This window comes from Triticum dicoccoides, chromosome 5B, assembly GCF_002162155.2.
Source record: "Triticum dicoccoides isolate Atlit2015 ecotype Zavitan chromosome 5B, WEW_v2.0, whole genome shotgun sequence".
In the NCBI taxonomy this organism is placed as follows: Eukaryota; Viridiplantae; Streptophyta; class Magnoliopsida; order Poales; family Poaceae; genus Triticum; species Triticum dicoccoides.
Window position 1 is genome coordinate 635668619 of NC_041389.1, and position 16309 is coordinate 635684927.

The window sequence follows — 16309 nt, forward strand, 5'->3', positions numbered from 1 at the left end:
TACCTTGTAAATGCATCGTACCTACTCCATCCTTTTCTTTTAATTATTATAAGATTTTTTGAGGGCATTTCTTTTTTTATATTTAATAAGATATCTATGACACTAGTATCTTTGTAAGGCTACTCATCTGTCTTCATAGAGCAAGTACAATAAGGTGATGTAGGCGGACTGTAAGACATTAAATATTATATTCTTACTTACTGGAAAGAGAGAGAAGAGGAGAGAGAAGATAAGCGGACTACTAGTTAACAGCCGGCTGTAGCACGTGCCACTTTGCATAGCCCTTCATTCAAAAAAATACGTGAGTCCTCACCTCCATTTATAAAAAGAAAAAAACGTATTTAAACTTTTTCTCACCTCCATCTATTTTTTCAAAAGCTTTCTCACTACGGCCAACCAGCTGGCGTCACATGACATAACGGGTTGACCTTCCTTCTGGCGACACTTAATGATTTTAATTAATGTGTACACGACTAATCAGGTCATGATTTAGCTCTGGCATGGACTCATTTGCTCGTGGGGGTTTGCGCCTTTTGTTTAGCTATACACGTCATATTATTTGATGGGGTTAACTTGGACTTTTTATTGGGTTCATGTCCGAAATCACTAATTGAGGAGCACTTTTTTTATAGGTCAGTTCCATCCTCATAGGTTGTGGCAAGTGACATATTGTATGTGTGTCAGTTGTCGTAATCTGGGAGTTTTCTTTTTTCATAGACTTGTTTATTCAAAACGTATTATCGTTTAAATCGTTTTCTCTGTTGGATTCCTCGGGTCAAGATTTTCAAAGGTAGATTCCATATTGATAAGTTTTGACGAACTTTTTTCTCATAAAAAAACGAACTAGGAGAACATTTTTTTTCTTTTCCGAAAGCTGTTTTCCAAGAGGCACGACTCTGCCTCTCTTGGAAGAAAAAAAATAATACATATTTTTTTGTTTCCGAGAGACATAGCCGTACCTCCCGTGAAAGCAAAATCGTGCCTCTAAAAAAAGAAAAGAAAAAGAACACGCGTTTTTTCGGTAAGGCACAATCATGCCTCTCACGGAGCAAAATCATGCCTTTCGCGGAAGTAAAACGTGCCTCTCACGAAAGGAAAAAAAGGAACAAAAAACACTTTTTTCCGTTTGCGAGGCACGGCCATGCCTCTCGTGGAAGTAAAATCGTGCCTCTCAAGAAAAAAAATATTTTTTTCCATTTGCGAGAGGCATGGCCATGCCTCTCACGGAAACAAAAGGACACGTTTTTTCGCATAAAAGTTTTATGTTGAAAAGCTAAGAATGACCAGTGAAAAATCAAAAAGCCGAAAAAACCGAAAAAAAGTCCATCTAAGAAGTAGAAAACACGTGCCAAAAAAAAAGCCGAAGAGAGTGCGTAGATTGCAACACATGGTGGCGGCTGAGAGGCTCCCGAAGGAGTGCTCCTCAATTAGTTGCTCTCGTTCATATCAACTAAATATATACCTACATGAAAGTAGCTAAGAGAATCAGTATTTCCTATTTGTTGCATTATGCGGCAAATTCCCGCTGTTTCGCATAGACCGATAGAACAAGATGGGCCGGCCCAGTTGTAGAAGAGAACTTAGTACACGACCTTAGTTGCTGACCGGTACCCCTCAAAAGAAAAAAGTTGCTGACTGGTTTTGGTCCTGAACTGGTTCTCCTTTTTCTGTTGTTTTTCCTTACCGGTTTTCCAGTTTTTTGTTTATTTTTCTGGTTTTCATTAGGTTTTTAATTTTCCTTTTCTCAAGTTTATTGTTCTTTTTCAAAAAATTCAATTTTTCTTCTTGTTTCTAAAAAAAATGTTCACAAATTCAAGCAATGTTCGTGTTCTTTTAAAAAATATCTGGGATTTCAAAATTGTTAGTGTTTTTTCAACATTTAACTTACATTTTTAGTAAATGTTAACAATTTCAAATAATGTTTGCATTTGAAAAAAGTATTCACAATTTCAAAAAAAAAGTACACAAATTTCAGAACGTTCGAAATTTCAAAAAAAAATTGGAATTTCAAAAGTTGTTTGCATTAAAAAAGTGTTCACAATTTTCAGAAAAGTTGCTCAACTTTTGAAAAAATGTTTGTAGTTTATTGAAAATCGAAAATGTTTCAAGTTTTTGAACCGCGTGCTATAGTGAACCGCCCCTACAGTATCTCGCGCTATAGTACCAAAGGGCCCGGCCAGTCGTTCTCCCTTATGCATGCATGGCACGCTGTTGGACGCAACGAGCGTCCAAGAGGTGCTTCAGGGAAAATCTGTTGGGTTCACTCTATCTAACCCAATGTTTCTACGGTGGCTCTGCCCTTGGCACCAGAGCTCGTCCAAGGTGGAAATGGCGAGAAAGAGAGAGAAAAGATGGAGATGCGAAGGTGATGTTTGGAGGGTTCAAGGGTCCACTGAAAATGAGATGGGTCAGAGAGGAGGTTTGACTGGGTGCAATGTCAAGGCATTGGATGCCAATTCTGGACAGAGAAGAAAAGAGGAGGTTGTGCTCAAAACATGCACTGTTCAACGCTCGTAAAAGGTATAGTGGACTACAGAGCGAAGAGGGGAAGCTGTAGGAATTAGTTCATGAGTTTGCAAACATTTTTTATGGAGCAAACTTGAAATACAAAGTTTGAACAAAAGTTGTTTGAGAAATATTTTGAATATGACCATGTGGTGAGACTCAGATATGAGGTGTAGAACATCAATATATGGCTTGCTTCAATTTTGGGGATTTTTCAAAAAAAAATGAAAAATATTTCCCTATATAATTATCATTTTTGCCCTTTGAAAAAGAAAGAAATAATGCATTTTACATACTATTCAAAATAATATTTTTGAAGGGAGTGGTCTTGCATATAGTAGACCTCAGAAATGATTTTTAATAAACTATTGCTTTAAAAAATAAATACTTTTAGTTCAAACCTCTATTTTAGGGGGTTTTGGAAAATAAAAAAGGCTTATTTGCTTTTTGGCCAAAATAGATTGTAGTAAAAATATTTATGGGCTCTACCGACATGACATAGGAAAGATTTGAACCAGGGGATTGTAGGAGAATACCTAGAGGAATTTATATGAATTTAAATCCAACGAAAACACCAAACAAATAATAAAAAGAAACACTGAAAAAAAATCACACAAGGCAATAAAATAAACAGTTCGCTGGATCTTTTGCTCAATTCACCAACCTTTAGACAACCTGAGACTAAGGATGTTCAAGTCCAAATTTCATCATTTACCACTTCCCGCGAAGGTAAGGGGAAGGAAGAATTAATGAGCCAATTACATACTGCTCCGCCTCCAGCGCTTCTCGGTGACCGGACTATGCCGTACGTTCTGTGACGATAAAGTTTGTCAACACATGCACTGGAATGAAGATACTATGGTCAGCGAGTTCATCCCCAGTTATATTTACAAACGATGGGTGCAACGGAAGTCTTAAACGACCACGGGATATTCTTGACAGAAGTTTTCATGATGGACAAAAGGTGCTTAGCAACAAAACAGAGCCTCAGATTCTGCATGTAAGGTTTGACACATCAGTCAATTTTCAGGGCGACGAGCATCCTTCGCAGCTTCTTGGGCTTCCCTGCGAACAAAATATTACGAACATGAGCATTCTCAGGAATCTGTGTACAACTTGCCCTGAAGATCAATCACAATAATACGCAGATCAACACTAGGTGCTGTTTCCGCGAGTATATCGCTCCAGCTCAAGGAGAAAAAAAAAACTCTGACACACTTGAGTGAAGCATCTTCCCTGTAATATTCCTCTTTCCGCGATTAAATCGTATTCCTCTAGAGATGGAGACCATCTTCCATGCACACAAATAATTGTCTCTCAAGATACCATTTATCCTTCACTTAACTTATGAAGCAGGGGACTGCAGCATGTAACCCTTACACATCATCATCATGAAAAAATGGACCAGTTACCTTAAAGCATTTGCAAGATCACCATTTGTAGGGTCAAGCTTCAAGCCATCCGCAAAAGCCTTGCATGCTTTCTCATAGTCCTACAAGTACACAACAGAAGATGATCAGTTCTTCTATGATCATGATCACGATTCTTGAAAACTACTGTGTTCTTTTTACCTTCAATAACATAAAAGCTGACCCTTCTCGATAGCAGGCTTTTGGCCAAAAAGGTCGCACCCTTCTGCACATGGTAGCATCAGGGAGAGCAGCTCTTCCGTTCTTGGTGCGCAAACAGCAGAGACTCCTATTTGCCAATAGGGTTGCATATTCATCTGGACTCGGGTCAAGTGCTATTGCCTACAACACATCAATCACATGCGGCTTTTAGCAATACCTAAAACAGAGTACTCCAAGACAATAAATCAATCAATGAGGATGACGCTCAGATAGTGTTATTCTGATCGATATAGTGATCCCAGTACACATGAAACCAGCAAATGTATTGGACAAGCACATACATTTCAAAACATGAACCTTTGTAGACCTTATTTTCGGTGTGAACAAAAAATATAGTGTGGACCAATTAACAGTTTACAAATATAAAAAACACCCGTCACTCCTTCAGGCAATAAAAATGGGCCCTAGTGACTTACACAACTATACAGCAGTGCTGCTATAAAATATTCCTCTTCCTTAAAAGCCTTTAAAGCTTTCTGTTTCAGTTCAGTTCTTCTCTTCGCACACTTTTGTTTATCCTGATCACAACCAAAAAAATGTGGTTGGAACAAATATGTACAACTAGCCTGTAATGTAAAACATGGAAAGCGTACAAATTTGAAAATCTCAGCCTATATCGCCTAATAATTGTATAAAACTAGAAAAATGTGCTGTACTGCAGTGTTGCAGGGTGTATCATAATTCGTAATAAAATCTGCTGTCCTGACTACGGAGTTGCAGGGATTGGCACAATATCATCCAAGATAACTTGTTAAGTCTAGCACATTAATATTTCACCGTACGGTCATACACAAAGACTAGAAGTTTGCTAATAGTGATGTAATGCACCAAAAGTAAAATTTTCATGAATGTTTTGTTTGCACAATGGAGTTCAAATTAATCATCAATTAAAACTATGTCTACTCTAAATGATAGGCAGAACTGCAAAAGAACAGAACTACAGGGTGATGATAAATAACATATAGAACTGCAAGTGAGCACAGAAGGAAACACATACCCTCGGCTTCAAACCATAGTGTTTCACATGAGAAATGATTCCATCAATACTCCAGTCCGGCAGCGTTGAAATAGGAGAAGTTAAAGGGAATAACATTTCAACCATATCCCTACTGCCGTTAGAGGCAGCAAATTCAATTGGTGTTCTACCATACTGCAAATGTAAATACCAAATATAAATACACAATGTAGTTGGAAGACTTCCATCATTAATAATGAGGAATCACAGTCTAACATCTCAAACCCAAATGGCTGGATAGACTTCAAGAGAATCACTATGCAAGGACAAATATGCTGGAACAATATCATCCTTCCTAACGAAATTTGTAAGGCAAAGGTTACATTAAGTACAGTAACATTAATAACAGAAAGCTTCAACTAATATGCTTGTATTGCATAAGCTTTTCAAAATAGAATAGGATGAAGATGATATGAACGCCAAAATATACATGGAAGGAAAAAAAAAACGAAACCAGCCAGGACTAGAGATTTGTACACCAAAATAAATGTGAGAGAAATGACCATACATAACTACATCTTAATAGATTTGTACACCCTACTTTGGTATGACCTGGACACAAGCAAATTTATGGCAACAATTCCGGTGATATAATAGCAACTCTAGCAGAGCGGTCGCCATCCGCCACATGGAGCGCGCTCCATATGGATATGGAGGCCACAGCAGGTGTGCGCAAACACAGAGTCTCCATAATGCGGCCTCCATATCTCCTCATTTTATTTGCTCTTTTTTTTGTCATTTTCCTCAAAAATGTAGGGGCAATTTAAGCTCAACTTGGACATAGCAAACACATGACAAATTAATAGAAACTATACTAGTGGCCAAAATGTGTCGCCTTACATAAAATTAGCGACTACAAATGTCATTTAACGACATTTTCAAAATAAGCAATGTCGCTATTCGAGCGACATTGCTACCTAGACTACCTGAACTACTCGATGGCCGGCGCAGTCTAGTTGTCACCCTCGTCGTCGTCCTCCACGTCCTCCTCGGACGAGAGATCCTGGAAGTAGGCGTAGGGGCCGGACTCACGACTGCTCCTCCTTGTCGGTGAGTGCGGTGTCGTACTCACAGACGATGCGCGCCTCTGTTGCAAGCCTCAACGGTGGTGAGCTGGAGCACGGCATGGATCGGGTCCTCGTGCTCCAGCTGGATCGCGAAGGGGACGATGTCGTTCACCCAGACAAGGGGGCCAGCTAGGCTGACGGGGGTGGCTTTCTCCTCCTTCACCGGGACGTGGGGCCTGGATCACGGGATGCGTTGTATCCCCCGTGCCCGCCAGATCCGCTGGCGCCGCAGGAGGAGCCGACGGCTACCATGGCTAGTGCACAGTGGGAAGAGTTCGCCCCGCGGTTGCGCAGCGTAAGTGATGGGACGTTCGGCTCCGCCGCCGTGTTCAGCCAGTAGGTTGTGTTCTTGCGCGGCGGCATTGTTGCTGAGGGAGGAGATGGGTTGGGCGGCGACGGCAGCAAGGAAGAGCGCTGTTGGGCTATGCTAGTGGCGGTGGCTAGAGGTAGTCCCGGCTCGCTTGCCCAGGAGCAAGACGGGAGTCGTCCCACAGCCACCACTTAGAAAGTTACTCCCGAAAGAACTGAAGTAGCAGAAGATCTGTACTGATCATAGGCGTCACAACCTTTCAGGTTGAATGATAATATAAGGTAAGAAAGTTGAAATAATATGTATTTGATGTTGTAAGTTTTGCTAAAAACATAGTGTTCCCCCTCATGCAAGCCTATTCCTGGCATCAGAAAAAGTGTTCGTAAGATGATTAACCTAATCTGTCAAGATTCTATGACCTCAAAGAGAAACAAGGGAACAATGTTCAGCTAACTAACAGTGTACGCATGAAAAGTAGATGATGATAAGTGACAACAGAAAATGAAGAAAATGAATAAAACGCACTTCATCTGGAATATTGGGGTTAGCACCAGCATCTAATAAGCACTTCATGATGCCAGGATAGCCGAACTTCGCTGCCACTGTCACGTAACTATCACCATCAAGGTCAATAAAATTCACATCAGCACCAGCCTGTGCAAATGAATATTATTTGATCATTTGTTTGACTTAATGTTTGATATGTCAGTCACGGAAAACATATACACAAAGGAAATGAAGCTGTGCCTTAAGAGAAAACTTTAAGAAAGCTCCATATGAAGAAAGAGTACTAGCCTTTATGAGTAGCTTGGCACATTCCAACAACTCTGTAGACATGTCCCGCTGCCGCATGGCCAAACTCAACGGGGTATTATTAAGATAGCAAACCTTGTTAGGCTGCAAAAAGTGGAAGAATCGATCACTTACACTTGGCAAAAAAAGAGGGGCCAATAAAGAGTTTCTTTTGAGATACGCCAACAGAGAAATAAAATCAGCTTGTGGTGTGTGAAATATATTGGTATTTCTGAAGGAACAGAAAGAAATATATTTATATAGAAATTAGACACAACATGTACTTGGCTTCTGGGAAGTGAGCACGTTTCACTTTAGGATAACTAATTACTGTCCATGATGAATTTCTGTTGCTTTCTATACAGCACAAACCATTGTTCAGATGGAGCACAAGTATCAAAGGCGACGAGACTTTCCGTTCCAGTGCATTATAGTCCCAAATAGAATATACAGATGGAGCACGAGTACCACTGGCCACAAGATATTCCGTTCCAGAGTTTTCTTTTGCACTGCAGAGGAGAGAACCAAGAAACAGGGTCTTACATCGGCATGGTGCTCCAACAAAATCTTCATCATGCCATGCTGTTTATAACAAGCAGCTGCATGCAATGCCGTCCCTTGTACAGAATTTAAATCCACATCGAGTCCTCTTGAAAGCAGCATTTCTAACATTTCACAATGCCCTGGAAAATGAAGTTTCAAAAAAAAATGAGACAAGAATATTTTCCAACATGTGACTTTACATCTGCATTAGAAATGAACTCTGCACCAGTTTTCAGTTTTGTGATCATGAACTGCCCAGTAAACCTTTTTGGTCACCACATATCCCATTGAGGACCAGGTTTTGGAAAGTGATCGGATTGGGACTATTTAAACTTCCATTACTTGTTTATCTAAACCTTAGAAATATAAAAAGTCGTCAACGTTGAGCTTCTAAGATTAACCAACACCTTGGATAACATGGGGTATCCAATTTTAAAATTCCAAACCTCAAAGTTATTCTCCACACACTCGGTAATGTTTCTTCAGCCATCATCCAAATCATATATACGACAGCTTTGTTTGATGGACATCACATAAAAAGCATATGGCAAGATATGCTAAAACAGAAACATCAAGCATCACACTTGCCAAGAGTGGTGTACTGGTGTTATTGTAGTCAACTGTCGGTCGCTAAGACGGTGTGTTTCTCACCTACTTTATTCCTTACCAAGTCTGTTCAAATAGAGACAGAGGCTTCCAAACAAATGTTGACAAAAGCAAGACTAATCTTCTCAAAAGAAAGCTAATGACTAGTTCAAAGGAATGGGCCTGATTTGGACCAGTTGACCAAGAAATGCTTACTTTTCTGTCGATGATCTGGGGCATTGATTTCATCTAATGGGACAAATCAAAACTGATTTCATAACCAGATAAAACAAAAAAGATATCCTAAGGCTAAACTCGCACTGACTGAGAATTAGCAAAACCCTTACGAAAACGGTTTATCCAGTTACCTCTTAAGGATGATTCGGTGTCTCCTACCACCGGTAGGATCGCTGCACCTGCTAACCTGCAGCTGCAAGGCCTTATTCCCGCATAATACTAACCAATAGAGTATTATTTTCTTTTTTCATTGAACTTCACTGGAAGTTTGGAACTCTGACTGCATTTCCAAATTTTACAAAGCAAACTACAAGTTTGAAACATTTGGTGATAAATTGCAGGATGAGAGTGTTAGGAAGTATTAGTATTGGTCTAAGAGTCCTTATTAGACTATGTTTACTTTCCTTGCACCTCAAGTCTTGTGTAATATATATATATATATGCCCCTTGAGCCTTCAATAGAGATAAGTTGCTTTCCTAACATGGTATTAGAGCCTAGGTTTAGGTCTCCCCCAGACGCCGCAACTCGTTCTCTCTCCCGATCGATTTTTTTCCGGTCTGTGATGATCCGCACGCCGCTTGTGCTTTGTGCTTGTTTCGTGACTTCTCATGGATCTCCCACGAAAGATTTCCTCTGCTTTCGCTCCAACCAGGTGATGGCCGTCTCCTTCGACCTCAGCGGAATTCAGCCCAGCCGTCACCTGCATCAACCTGGGCCCATTGTGTCGATGCGCCGTTGGGCCTCTACATGGTCGCTGCTGGGCAGCCATGCATCGCCTCTGGATTGGGGTCCTCAACGGCCGCACGTGTTGTTCATCGACGGCCGCTCCCACGACTCCAGATCCGCGCCTCCACCCAGGCACGATGACTCCACCTCAAAGGCGTCGTGCTGCTCCTCCCGTCCATCAGCGCCAACGCGGGCAGTCCGCCAATGCTCTTTTTCGCGCGCCACCAAGTACCGTGGTCTTCCACGGCTGTTCTCCTCCCACAGTGCAGCCGTGTGTGGCTCTGCTTCTTGCTTGGACCTGCTGCTACTACTACTCGGCCTTTTAGCTTCGCCCTGCAACTTGGTCTCGCGCTAGGATCTCTTTGGAGTTGGAGTCGCTGCTAGTGCGCTGCTTGTCTACTACTGCTGCTGCCGCTGCCGTCCCAAGTTTCCAAGGCCGAGGCTGTCCACTGCTCTCCGTGCTACTCTCCTGGTTTGACCCAGCTTGTTTCCTTACTCAAAAAAAGAGGCATGATGTTCTTGTCGGGTATGCATCTCCCACACTGCCCGCTGATTCTCGATGGTGTTTCCTATATTGGCCCCGTCTAGCACATGCGTCGGCTCTGTGCTTGATGCTCGTCCACCTATGCCATCGTCTCTTCCGGCGTCTTTTGCAGGTTGTGTTGATTGCATCTACCCTACTACGTGTTTTCTATTTTTCTTTGTTTTCCACTGCGTCCACCAAATTCATTGATATTTTGTGTTTCTTATGCCATGTGAGTCGACCAAACTTTTGTCCGTCAGCCTTTTCCTGGTCATTGTCCTCTCAATAGGATTTTCGTGGCCTCCTTTGCATTGTTGATCCAAGCCCATTATCTTGCCGCCGAGCTTCTTTCGCCTATGGGCCATGATTCTTTAAGTAATGCTTCATTCTCTTGATGTGCCATCTTCTCTTGATACTTCTCTTGTATCTTCAAGTGATGTGGTGTCTTCCTCTGATGTGCCATTTCTTCGTTATCCCGTTTGGCGACTCGACAGGTTTTGAAGACTCTTCATGCTACGACGACACTCAAGATGCAGATTTGGATTATTGTCTTTCTTCTTCTAGTGTTAAACTTCTTCAAATGCAATGCTATTGCATACGCTTTGCATTTGAGAGGGGGGGGGGGGGTTAGGAAGTATTAGTATTGGTCTAAGAGTCCTTATTAGACTATGTTTACTTTCCTTGCACCTCAAGTCTTGTGTAATATATATGCCCCTTGGGCCTTCAATAGAGATAAGTTGCTTTCCTAACAGAGAGGAATCATGTACTTTTGCAACTTAGTATTTAGAGGTGAGAATTTGTTACATTGTTTTGGGAGAAATTGTTGTTGAAGTATTATATGTGGATTGCCTAGCCCTTTCCATTAGTTTGGACTTTAGGTTGCATTGGCTAGTGCATGAAGCTTGACATTGTACCAGAGCCTAAGGTCTTGAGTTCAAGTCCCGACCTTTGCAATGTATCAAAAAATTGTTGTTGCCCGTTGGGTACTACATGAAGCTTGACATGGTATCGGAGCCTAAGGTCCTGAGTTCAAGTCCTGGCTTTCGCAATTTATCCAAAAACTCTAACATTCGGAAATAACCTTGCGCAAAAGAAAGAAAGCACTTGTTTCTTTTGGCTACTTGCCTATAAAGCCTATTGTATCGCCATAATTGCCACCTCGTTACCATCTTAAATTGATACATTAGTTTAAAGCTTACAAATAACTCCGCCTATGTTGTCTCAACAGAGCCGGTCCCAAGCCCGGGTAAAGGAGGAGGGTTGTGATAGGCTTAGCGAGCCAACGTAAAAACTCAGCCACTCTTATGGAGATGAAACCGAAAAGATTTTTGTTGGGGCGTAACCCTCTCGGCGATGCGCCACACCGAAACCCGGGTGTGGTGTCAAATGGGCAAGGGCCGAGCCGTCACCCCCTCCCTCCCGGGCGGTGGCGCGCCGTATCTTGATCTGGATACGATGGCAAGTGAGCGAGGATCGGGTCGTCGCATCCTTAGTGGCACGCTACACCGGCGCTCGGATGTAGTGAAAAATGAGCAAGGGTCTTTGCATTTGACTCGACGAGTGCGAAGGGTAAGGAAGCTAGCCAAGCCTAGGAGGATCCGCTTAGGTAGCTGGAACGTATGGTCTCTGACAGGGAAGCTTCAGGATCTAGTTGAAGCAGCGGCGAGGAAAGGTGTTGATATCCTTTGCGTCCAAGAAACCAAATGGAGGCGACAGAAGGCGAAGAAGGTGGAGGATACCGGCTTCAAGCTGTGGTACACGGGGACGGCTGCAAACTGAAATGGCGCAGGCATCTTGATCAACAAGAGCCTCAAGTATGGAGTGGTAGACGCAAAGAAACGTGGGGATCGGATTATCCTAGTAAAGTTGGTAGTTGGGGACTTAATTCTCAATGTTATTAGCGTGCACGCGCTACAAGTAGGCCACAATGAGAACACCAAGAGGGAGTTCTGGGAAGGCCTGGAGAACATGGTTAGGATGTATCGGTTGGCGAGAAGCTCTTCATAGGAGGTGATCTCAATGGCCACGTAGGTACATCTAACACAGGTTTTGAAGGGGTGCATGGGGGCTTTGGCTATGGCATCAAGAATCAAGGAGACGATGTCTTAAGCTTTGCTCTAGCCTACGACATGATCGTAGCTAACACCCTCTTTAAAAGAGAGAATCACATCTGGCGACTTTTAGCAGTGGTCAACACTCTAGCCAGATTGATTTCATCCTCTCGAGAAGAGAAGATAGGTGTGTGTACCTAGATTGTAAGATGATACCTGGAGAGAGTGTTGTCCCTCAGCATAAGCAGGTGGTTGTTGACTTTTGCTTTCGGATTCGTGTCCAGCGGGATAAGCATGCCAAAGTCGCTAGAATGAAGTGGTGGAAGCTCAAGGGGAGGTAGCTCAGGCGTTCAAGGACAGGGTCATTAAGTAGGGCCCTTGGGAGGAAGGAGGGGATGTGGACAATGTGTGGATGAAGATGGCGACTTGCATTCGTAAGGTGGCCTCGGAGGAGTTTGGAGTGTCCGGAGGAAGGAGAAGCGAAGCTAAGAATACCTGGTGGTGGAATGATGATGTCCAGAAGGCGATTAAGGAGAAGAAAGATTGTTTCAGACGCCTATACCTGGATAGGAGTGCAGGCAACATAGAGAAGTACAAGATGGCGAAGAAGGCCGCAAAAAAGCAAGCTGTCAGTGAAGCAAGTGGTCGGGCATATGAGGACCTCTACCAACTGTTAGCCACGAAGGAAGGCCAAAGGGACATCTATAAGATGGCCAACATCCGAGAGAGGAAGACGAGGGATGTTGGCCAAGTCAAATGCATAAAGGACAGAGCATACCAACCCCTGGTGAAGGACAAGGAGATTAAGCATAGATGGCAGGAGTACTTCGACGAGTTGTTCAATGGGGAGAATGAGAGTTCAACCATTGAACTGGATGACTCCTTTAATGAGACCAGCATGCGTTTTGTGCGGCGAATCCAGGAGTCTGAGGTCAAAGAGGCTTTAAAAAGGATGAAAGGAGGCAAGGCGATGGGCCCTGATTGTATCCCCATTGAGGTGTGGAAAGGCCTTAGGGGCGGCGATTGTATGGCTAACCAAGCTTTTCAACCTCATTTTCCGGGCAAACAAGATGCCAGAAGAACGGAGACGAAGTATATTAGTACCAATCTTCAAGAACAAGGGGGATGTTCAGAGTTGTACTAATTACCGTGGAATTAAGCTGATGAGCCATACAATGAAGCTATGGGAGAGAGTCATTGAGCACCGCTTAAGAAGAACGATAAGCGTGACCAAAAATCAGTTTGGTTTCATGCCTGGGAGGTCGATCATGGAATCCATTTTCTTGGTACGACAACTTATGGAGAGATACATGGAACAAAAGGACTTGCATATAGTGTTCATTGACTTGGAGAAGGCCTATGATAAGATACCATGGAATGTCATGTGGTGGGCCTTGGAGAAACATAAAGTTCCAGCAAAGTACATCACCCTCATCAAGGACATGTACGATAATGTTGTGACAAGTGTTCGGACAAGTGATGTCGACACCGATGACTTCCCGATTAAGATAGGACTACATTAGGGGTCAACTTTGAGCCCTTATCTTTTTGCCTTGGTGATGGATGAGGTCACAAGGGATATACAAGGAGATATCCCATGGTGTATGCTCTTTGCAGATGATGTGGTGCTAGTTGACGATAGTCGGACGAGGGTCAATAGGAAGTTGAGTTATGGAGACAAACCTTGGAATCAAAAGGTTTTAGGCTTAGTAGAACTAAAACCGAGTACATGAGGTGCGGTTTCAGTACTACTAGGTGTGAGGAGGAGGTTAGCCTTGATGGGCAGGTGGTGCCTCAGAAGGACACCTTTCAATATTTGGGGTCAATGCTGCAGAAGGATGGGGGTATTGATGAAGATGTGAACCATCGAATCAAAGCCGGATGGATGAAGTGGCGCCAAGCTTTTGGCATTCTCTGTGACAAGAGAGTGCCACAAAAGCTAAAAGGCAAGTTCTACAGGACGGTTGTTCGACTCGCAATGTTGTATGGTGCTGAATGTTGGCCGACTAAAAGGCGACATGTTCAACAGTTAGGTGCGGCGGAGATGCGCATGTTGAGATGGATATGTGGTCACACGAGGAAGGATCGAGTCCGGAATGATGGTATACGAGATAGAGTTGGTGTAGCACCAATTGAAGAGAAGCTTGTCCAACATCTTTTGAGATGGTTTGGACATATTCAACGCATGCCTCCAGAAGCCCCAGTGCATAGCGGACGGCTAAAGCGTGCGGATAATGTCAAGAGAGGTCGGGGTAGACCGAATTTGACATGGGAGGAGTCCGTAAAGAGAGATCTGAAGGATTGGAGTATCACCAAAGAACTAGCCATGGACAAGGGTGCGTGGCTATCCATGTGCCAGAACCATGAGTTGGTCGCGAGATCTTATGGGTTTCACCTCTAGCCTAACCCAACTTGTTTGAGACTAAAGGCTTTGTTGTTGCTGTTGTAGTACAAAGCTTACAAATGTAGTGCACAAATTGAGGAACCTGCTCAGGACAACTATCAAACATGTAGGAAAAATAAACCCCGGAAAATCTACAAGGGATCATCTTATGCATCAGATCGGGCTGTTCACTGGGCAGAAATATCGGGATATATGAATAGTAAGGTACTGAATAGAGAGATATGAGGATGCGGGTTATAGGTGGAATATAAAATTTTCATCCATTCCAATGCATGGTTTGTGATGGAATGGGGATAGATAGTATCGAAATTTAAGATAAAAAAAGATATAGCATGTGGGTAACTGGGTATCAAAGATATTTTGATAATTTAGGTTAGCCATGCCCATTTCCACAAATAGTTGACAGAATCAAAGAAGAAAATCACGTCTCCCGAATCCCTTTCCAGTTCTTCTTGCTCTTCTAGATCTATCAAATGTTTTTCAGAGTCTAATGCTGCTTTTATCCAATGATGTGGCTTTCTAAGGCAAAAAAACAAATTGACTATGTATGCACTGACACATAGGGTAAATAAGTAGCATACTAGCTTGTTGATAAAGAGAGAGACCTTGCATTGCAGCGCCATAAAGAGGTGACCGTAGTTTGCTAGCTAGTGGATCGGCACCATGATCAAGAAGATATGTTGCAGCAGCAGCTCTCCCAAAATAGGCAGAAAGGTACAGTGGCGTGTGACCTGCAACAACCGGAAAGATAAACATGAGGAGCTCAACAAATTCACACCAATCCTGCCCTCAACACAAAAAAGGTTCACATCGACAAGGCATCGGTCAGTCATAGACAAAAGAACCAAATGTCCAAAGAGAATTTAACTAACCCCTAATGCAGTATCAAATGTCTTTCGACCTGACACAATGTTTACTGTTTCAAATTTGCACGAGGACAGACAGAGGAGAAACTTTTGATACATACAGTCCACCAATAGCACTTTGCCCATATAAGAGTATAACATATCCGAAGAAAATCGATTTGTGTGGTATGGTGCATGGCTGTGTGCATATATTGGATATCTTAACTCCACTTATGACCTGAGCACAATTTACAGATGTGCACAACATGTACCAAATTTGAAGCCTAAAAGGGAAATTTCACATGGTAGTAACAAATTAATTATTAAAGTTCTCTCTCTTTAAATTGACTCGAAGGCTAGGGAAGCAGGGAACCTTGACAGTTGAGTTGATTGACATCGAGGCGGAGGTCCTCGACGAGGTACCTCAGACCTCGACCCGGCCCGCCCCGGCCGCCAGGTGCAGCGGGCGACCCCCTTCGCCGTCCTCCACCGCCGCAAGTACGGCGGCCTCGCCTTGGCCCCCTGACCCCATCCAGCGCGCCATCTCTTCTCGCACGCACGCAATGCGAGTATTGGGAGCCAGATCAGGCACTAATCCGTCGAGCTACTAATATCATCAAACCCTAAGAAGGAAGAGCAGGAGGCGGGGTTACTCTTGAGGAGTCGGAGGTTGCCGTCGGAGGCGGCGCGGAGGAGCACCTCCTCCCTCTGCTGCTTCCCCATCGCCTCCATCACCACGGCCGTCGGGTTGCTCTTTGGTCGATACGCGAGAGAGAGCGGCAGTGCGCGGCGGTTCTAGTTAGTGTGGACTGTGTGGACAAGACAAGGAAACCCGGAGCGGAGGAGTCTGTGCCTCCGTGGACGGTGGGAGCAAACCTGGTCAGTTGGGCCGTCCTTGACGTGCCGGCTCATTAGCACGCCATGCCCGCCATGTCATGGGCCCGGACTGGCACATGGCTAAACGGGCTGCGCCCCAGGCACTGGCCTGCGTGTCCGCCTGGCATGACACGTTTAGTTTATCTTATTTTTTTCGGGAGCAACTAATTAACGAGCGCTCCTTTGGGAGCCTCGCAA

At 43.5% G+C, this 16309-nt stretch overlaps 1 pseudogene; it reads right to left on the reverse strand.

Moving 5' to 3' along the window:
* Positions 1–3195: 3195 nt before the first annotated feature.
* LOC119312227 lies at positions 3196–16039 on the reverse strand (annotated as a pseudogene).
* Between the last annotated feature and the right edge of the window lie 270 nt (positions 16040–16309).